The sequence below is a fragment of the Engystomops pustulosus genome, chromosome 7 (assembly GCF_040894005.1).
Source record: "Engystomops pustulosus chromosome 7, aEngPut4.maternal, whole genome shotgun sequence".
Classification (NCBI taxonomy): Eukaryota; Metazoa; Chordata; class Amphibia; order Anura; family Leptodactylidae; genus Engystomops; species Engystomops pustulosus.
This window is the reverse complement of record NC_092417.1, coordinates 11,814,520-11,823,429: the sequence shown is the minus strand read 5'-3', so window position 1 is coordinate 11,823,429 and position 8,910 is coordinate 11,814,520.

The window sequence follows — 8,910 nt, the reverse complement described above, 5'->3', positions numbered from 1 at the left end:
AAGGACTGCGGCGTTAAGGGGTCGGCTCTTGCGGAGAAATATCATGTCACAATTCCATTGACTTACAAGCTGCAGATCCTCTTATATGTAACCAGAGAGGCAATCTGATTCTCCCGTATTCAAGCAGGTTATCTAAGGCATCCCGCTCCCGAGGCCTCGCTCCCTAAATTCCCTGGCACATCATTTGGCTAAGCCAACACAAACCCTGGGCCACATGTGGATTAGCTGTTACATTATGTTCTACCTCATCAGTGTTCATTCTCTCTCTCTCTCTGGAAGCAGCGAGACTCAATTTCCGTCTCTTCTGATCCACTTGGAAGATTTTCAGAGTGTAACTAATTTCTTCTAAAAGTCCTGTAAAGCCGAACAGAGCGGGAAGGAACTGCCAAATACCACAATCAGAACCCGATCTCTACGTCTTCTCCACTCAGAGACCTTCTCCTCACCAGGATATCTGGCTGCCTCCTCTCATTCTCAAGTGAGTGGTTTAGGGCAGGAGTCCAGGATGCAAACATCTCTTGGGTGCCTTTGCCGCAACACCAAACGGACAACCAAATAAACCTATTTCTAATTAATGGATACATTTTCTGTGCGCAACAAGTACATTTTCAGTGATGACTGGGGTGCTTGAGACACGACGGACAATTATTTCACTGGTGAAACTTGTGTCCCAGGTCAAAATTGCCACCCCCATGCCCGTACCCTCTCCACCCAAGTCACTAAATTGACTTCATTTAATACGGAAAGTTTAATGATTCATCTCTAAAAATGGAAGCTATGTTATATTTACAACATAAAAAGTTTTGAAACAACAATATGAAAGCCTATTTGCCTTCAAAAGGTAAAGCAAACATATGGCGTCAGAGTGATATAAACAAAATATTTATACAAAAAGTCCATTCATGTAAAAAAAATATATATGTATATGCACCCCAGGTTATACCTGCATAGTTCAATTTACAATATACAAGATATACACCTAATTTTACCACAAAAAATTAGGAAAAGTTATTGACTCGACTATAAACCTAGAATGGGAAATGCAATGGTCACAGCCTGCCCTCACTAGTGAAATGCCCAGCAGCCTCCCCTCACTAGTGAAATGCCCAGCAGCCTCCCCTCACTAGTAAAATGCCCAGCAGCCTCCCCTCACTAGTGAAATGCCCAGCAGCCTCCCCTCACTAGTAAAATGCCCAGCAGCCTCCCCTCACTAATAAAATGCCCAGCAGCCTCCCCTCACTAATAAAATGCCCAGCAACCTCCCCACTAATAAAATGCCCAGCAGCCTCCCCCACTAATAAAATGCCCAGCAGCCTCCCCCACTAATAAAATGCCCACCAGCGTCCCCTCACTAGTAAAATGCCCAGCAGCCTCCCCTCACTAATGAAATACCCAGCAACCTCCCCACTAATAAAATGCCCAGCAGCCTCCCCTCACTAATGAAATGCCTAGTAGCCTCCTCACTAATGAAATGCCCAGTAGCCTCCCCTCACTAGTAAAATTCCCAGGAGCCCCCCCCACTAATAAAATGCCCAGCAGCCTCCCCCACTAATAAAAGGCCCAGTAGCCTCCCCCACTAATAAAATGCCCATCAGCCTCCCCTCACTAATAAAATGTCCAGCACCCTCCTCTCACTAATAAAATGTCCAGCACCCTCCTCTCACTAATAAAATGTCCAGCACCCTCCCCTCAGTAACGAAATGCCCAGCAGCCCCCCTCACTAATGAAATGACCAGCAGCGTCCCCTCACTAGTAAAATGCCCAGCAGCCTCCCCCACTAATAAAATGCCCAGCAGCCTCCCCCACTAATAAAATGCCCAGCAGCCTCCCCTTACTAAGGAAATACCCAGCAGCCTCCCCTCACTGATGAAATCCCCAGTAGCCTCCCCTCACTAAGGATATACCCAGCAGTCTCCCCTGCTGCCTCCCCTCAGTACTTAACTGCTCCACACTGCTCCTCTTCCCTCTCGGCTTCCTGAGTAGCAGCGTGGGTAGAAAAAGGTCCATGCGCTTTGCCTGTGCACGCACTAAGCTATCAGCGACCGGTCTCTACCCACACTACTACACAGGTAGCAGAGAGAAAAGAGGGGCAACTGAGGCAGGTACTAAGTTTATTAATTTTCATATGTACGAGAGGGGCTTTTACAACACAACAAATGCAGCTTTATTCTCAAATATAAACGGTAACTACAGGAGATACCCAGGTTATATAATAACATAATAGATACTTGATATAAAACAGGAACGTGACATTTCTCTAGAATGATGCAGTCTCTTCCTGTTAGTAGACATGAAGTAGTAGAGAGCAGGATAGATGTCACCATCGGGAATGACTCAGCACATGAGAACTGCATGAATCAGATTGTTGTTATTTTTCTTGGACAAAAAGACCAGTTCTTAGTAAAGAAGCAAATAATATGTTATAGGTCATTGTTCTCACGTTGAGAGTTCTATAAAAAAAACTTTTTTAGCAGTCTTAAAAGGGAACCTGGGAAGTTGATTTGGACAACGTAACTTTCAAGCAGTTACCGTAAATTTAAAAAAATAAAAACTTTTTCCCTCACCATGTTCTGACTTCTGACCCTGTAGATAACCGAAATAAATGTTGCTGTTGGTCCGCTCACCATAGTCTTCTTACACACGCTCCACCTCACTATACTGCCTATGGGTCCAATGTCATGAATCTGGCAAATGGGTGAGATTTTACAGATCTCTTCTACAAGCTGGAGTAGTTTTCCAGTGAAGAATTTGACTTGTGTTGCCGACTTAAAAAATAGGGTCACGTAAATTACATCATTTAATGCCGATGTAGCGTGAAGGAAATCCACAATGAATGCTAGGAAGGCATGTCTACCACCTATTCTACTCCACGAGAAATTTTTGTGTGCACCGGGATGAAAAGCAGTTTGGGATTGTAAAAAATCTGCACCAAATTCCGAATAGAAGCTATGGCTGTGGACAAAACCATAGTCTATGAGCTCCCATCTGCTTCATTTACACATACCCAACATCTCCCGATGCTCGGACAAAGATTTCCACCATGGCAGACCCATATCCTTCTTCCAGTAACTTTGGTTCAGCATTGGTCATCTGGAACTATCCTTTGGATGGCTTTCTTTTTGACAAACGATAGTTTGAGTCTAAAGGCGCCCATGTTCAGTTGACATGTCCTCTTCTGATACCCTGCTATACATTGGCTTGGTCAGACCTATATGCGTTATTAATGGAGAAATGCTTATCTCACAGGAGGTAATCTCCGAAGAACAAGGCATCAGTCAGTTCAATTCCAACTTGGTCAATCTCTATCTTCCCAACATCTATAGTTCGAGGACAGTTGGGAGCCTCATACTCATTAAATGGTTGGTCAAACCTGAATATCAATGGAGGCCTGACCTGGAATACAATCTGTCTACAAAAACATTTAGATGTAGGAAATTCATCTGTAGACCACTAGTATATGAATTTCTGATCTGATAAGTGTAGAGGTCATAAAGACAAAATTTTACTAAAATAAGCTGGCTCACTTACAAGTGCGGCTAAGAGCGAGGGAGCCTGGCTTAGTTCGGTACACGCTTTTTCTAATGATGGCGGTGTTATGCAATACAGGCTTTTTATCTGTCCAAAAAGCTTATGGAGGAAGACTGTGGAACCCACACATTCACAAAGACGAGCCAAAGAGGCCACAGCCAATAAATCTCCTGCTTAGAAATCACCGAGGGGAATCTTTTTTTTCCCATTCTCATACAATTCCTTCATTCTAAACCGATTATGTGTTAGCAACGAAGACTAGAGAAGACAACTACTGGAGCTGATTCTGTCTCTCAAGCCAATAATTTACTAGTTTGTGTATTTGGACGCACTTTTTTTCCCCCTCTATGATATTTGGTTGTGTAAAACAAGATGTGTGCACATTGTGGAAGTGTACAAGAACATGGACTGTGAAGCTTCAAGACAGAGGTTCCCAGTTCATCCTCCTATGGCAGTGATGGCGAACCTTTTAGTGGCCGAGTGCCCAAACTGCAAACCAAAACCCCCCTTATTTATTGCGAGGTGCCAACCAAAAATTAAAGCAGTAACTTATTGCTCCCTGCACTTCAACAACGTTCGATCTTATTGGCCTCATGAGGACAAAATGGAAAATTTGCATAATTTTAGCTTCTTTCCATTGTCCCTCTGTGCACAGAGTATCGTGGGGCCAGCAGAAGGTCCTCCAAAGATAATTCGGCCCCGTCTACTCAATCTCCCCCTTCCTACATACCCAAGTAGCGAAGTAAGTATCACTTAAATATATGATACTTGGAACTGCAGGAAGATTCTATATGTCCTATCTGGTGTGCTGGGGTGATGGCCTGGGTGCCCACTGAAATGGCTCTGAGTGCCGCCTCTGGCACCCATGCCATAGGTTCGCCACCACTGTCCTATGGTATATAAGTTTACCCCCTAATAGTACCTCTATCACGGTGATGTAGCTATGAAGCTGAGATAATAGTTTCACCCTGCACCGATGTGAATTTGACTTTCCCCACCACAGAAGACGACACCAGTTTTACACGCAGCGCACAGTAGGTGGCTCTATTGCAGTTTTTGCCTCAACCCTAATCACTGCCTATCGATCCATTCCTCCAAAATGATGACATTTTATTTCTTGAGACTTATAAAGACAAAAAAGTGATTGATATTCTGCTATTAGATAAGAGTCCAGTACAATGACCCACTTCTGGGAAAGCCTATATGAATTACCTCTTTCACAATGGTTGTCTTCTAGTTTTCGTAGACTCCTGATTATTTTGTAGCAATACATCTACTTGTAGACCACAGGACCTATAAATCCCAGCAACGATTGGTCAGCTTGAATATGGTTTTTACCAAATTGTTACTGATATCATAATGGGGCTTGGTTATACTTATGCCTTGTGATAAGAGCAGGTAACATATAACTGCATTACCGGTAGTTTCGGACTGGCCCACCAGAGATCCTCTGGTGGACCCAGGTTCTAACCCAACACTGGATCCTAAAAGTACTGCTGAGACAACTCAATTTGGCAGCTGGTGGGGTCTATTTCCCATGGGATAAAGAATGGTGAGCACCCAGAATTATTTGATCTGGTAATAATAATAATAATTCTTTAATTATATAGCCCCTACAGATTACGCAGCGCTGCACAAAGCATGTCAAATAGGCCCAAAGAACCCCAGTCCAACACTTGTAATTTACCAGACAGATAGACAACAACTGAAAGTTGGTGCCATGAGGCCGCCCCATAAAGTTCTCCGTCTCAGAGACATTTTCTCACACATTTGATGGATGTAGGAATGTTCAAGCCATTTACAATGTACAGTTTATAATGAAAAACAAATTATTTCCCCGGATCTTCCAAGCCAAAGCCTTTGGGATACAATAGAACATTAATTCTTGGCTCCGCAATGAAGAAAGCCATTGGCACTCCTTAAAACTACAAGATAACTTCCACCCCTGGAGCTGAAGGAACAATGAGGTTTTCAAACGAGCTGAAGATGTAACCTACAGCCATCGCATGAGTCTTTTGTGCCTGGGAATACTGCCCAAAACGAGGTACCAACACAATGGCCACATTTAGAAGTGTTTGCGCCAGTTTTCTGTCTGACTTTCTGTCTGCGCCAGTTCTGTGTCGCGGCTGCACCCATACGGCAGTACATCCAGGACAGACGGTCAAACCCGAACACATAACCCGACTGTCGGGTTGGCTCACTTCTAACAAAGACATTATATAAGTACTTTTATTAGAGAAGAACTGTTCCAGCTTTCCACCAACTCTATGCCATTCCAAGGAAATAGAAGTGATATCAATATCAATTTTGTTACGTCCCGACTGTCCAGCGATTAGATGCATGCAATGTGAACTCTAATTACACACTGACATTTGTAATTTTCAAAAGTGCTGCTCATTTGGTTTCATGTATAGAGTCGTGGTATCTCGGAAGCATCGTATGCAATTGCATATACTGTAACACTGCATGTTATCACTGCCGGGGACACATATGATAGCCCCTTAATAGATCAGTGTACAGGCAGTCCCCGGGTTACATACAAGATAGGGTCTGTAGGTCTGTTATTAAGTTGAATTTGTATGTAAGTTGGAACCATATACTTTATCATTGTAACCCCAGTCAAAATTTTTATGGTCTCTGTGATAATTGGATTTTAAAAATGTTGGATTGTCATAAGAACCAGGATTAACAATAAAGCTTCATTACAGACACCTGTGATAACTGTTACAGCTGATTATTGTAGTCTAGGACTAAAGTACAGGAAATTACCAACATCCAGAGGTCCGTTTGTAACTAGGGGTCGTCTGTAAGTCGGGGACCGCCTGTATTCATCTCCTGAAATATTGGATATTCCGCGCTGTTTGGTGCAGATGAATTCCCAGTAGTATCTGACCAGTGTTGTTACAATAAGAGACAAAGAGATAGCTATCGTAAAAACGGTCCGATTCCCAACATATCCCCGGCTGTGTCTTATCTCCCAGTGCCATGCATCCTCTGTCTGTTGTGGTTGTTTAGATCTGGGTGGGGGGGGGGATGTCTTTTCTCAAATGTATCCTCATGTAGAGGACTGACAGGACTGATACTGGACTTTTACTAGGAGACTATGCTGACAGACGGCATGTAACGTGGCACTAATGTCAAGTGTATTATGTCTGCGCCTCACAGACATAGACCTTATCTCTGACCAGGCTGAGTAGGGGCTAATGCGGTAGTAAAAGTAAGTGGATCCGGACCCAGGGGCGCTACATTTTCTAGTAGGTAGAGTTTCGGCTGAATTATCCAAAGAGCCAAGAACTTTTAGAAAGGAAAAAAATTGGGTCCGGAAGCATGAAATACCACTCCCAGACTGCGGGGGCAGTGTTGTCGGAGATATGCAATGTAAGGCTTATGAGCCTTATAGTAGTTATATTCCTGTACATAGGGGTAGTATTATAGTAGTTATATTCCTGTACATAGGGGGCAGTATTATAGTAGTTATATTCCTGTACATAGGGGGCAGTATTATAGTAGTTATATTCTTGTACATAGGGGGTAGTATTATAGTAGTTATATTCTTGTACATAGAGGGCAGTATTATAGTAGTTATATTCTTGTACATAGGGGGTAGTATTATAGTAGTTATATTCTTGTACATAGGGGGCAGTATTATAGTAGTTATATTCTTGTACATAGGGGGCAGTATTATAGTAGTTATATTCCTGTACATAGGGGGCAGTATTATAGTAGTTATATTCTTGTACATAGGAGACAGTATTATAGTAGTTATATTATTGTACATAGTGGGCAGTATTATAGCAGTTATATTCCTGTACATAGGGAGCAGTATTATAGTAGTTATATTCTTGTACATAGGGAGCAGTATTATAGTAGTTATATTCCTGTACATAGGGGGCAGTATTATAGTAGTTATATTCCTGTACATAGGAGGCAGTATTATAGTAGTTATATTCTTGTACATAGGGGGCAGTATTATAGTAGTTATATTCCTGTACATAGGGGGCAGTATTATAGTAGTTATATTCCTGTACATAGGGGGCAGTATTATAGTAGTTATATTCTTGTACATGGGGAGCAGTATTATAGTAGTTATATTCCTGTACATAGGGAGCAGTATTATAGTAGTTATATTCCTGTACATAGGGAGCAGTATTATAGTAGTTATATTCTTGTACATAGGGAGCAGTATTATAGTAGTTATATTCTTGTACATAGAGGGCAGTATTATAATAGTTATATTCCTGTACATAGGGAGCAGTATTATAGTAGTTATATTCTTGTACATAGAGGGCAGTATTATAATAGTTATATTCTTGTACATGGGGAGCAGTATTATAGTAGTTATATTCTTGTACATAGGGGGCAGTATTATAGTAGTTATATTCTTGTACATAGGGGGCAGTATTATAGTAGTTATATTCCTGTACATAGGGGGCAGTATTATAGTAGTTATATTCCTGTACATAGGGGGCAGTATTATAGTAGTTATATTCCTGTACATAGGGGGCAGTATTATAGTAGTTATATTCTTGTACATGGGGAGCAGTATTATAGTAGTTATATTCCTGTACATAGGGGGCAGTATTATAGTAGTTATATTCCTGTACATAGGGGGCAGTATTATAGTAGTTATATTCCTGTACATAGGGGGCAGTATTATAGTAGTTATATTCCTGTACATAGGGGGCAGTATTATAGTAGTTATATTCCTGTACATAGGGGGCAGTATTATAGTAGTAATATTCTTGTACATAGGGGGCAGTATGATAGTAGTTATATTCCTGTACATAGGGGACAGTATTATAGTCATATTCCTGTACATATGGGGCAGTATTATATTAGTTATATTCTTGTACATAGGGGGCAGTATTATAGTAGTTGTATTCCTGTACATAGGGGGCAGTATTATAGTAAATATAATCTTGTACATAGGGGACAGTATTATAGTAGTTATATTCTTGTACATAGGGGGCAGTATTATAGTAGTTATATTCCTATACATAGGGGACAGTATTATAGTCATTATATTCCTGTACATAGGGGGCAGAATTATAGTAGTTATATTCTTGTACATAGGGGGCAGTATTATAGTAGATATATTCTTGTACATAGGGGGCAGTATTATAGTAGTTATATTCTTGTACATATGGGGCAGTATTATAGTAGTTATATTCTTGTACATAGGGGGCAATATTATATTAGTTATATTCCTGTACATAGGGCGCAGTATTATAGTAGTTATATTCTTGTACATAGGGGGCAGTATTATAGTAGTTATATTCCTGTACATAGGGGGCAGTATTATAGTAGTTATATTCCTGTACATAGGGGGCAGTATTATAGTAGTTATATTCTTGTACATAGGGGGCAGTATTATAGTAGTTA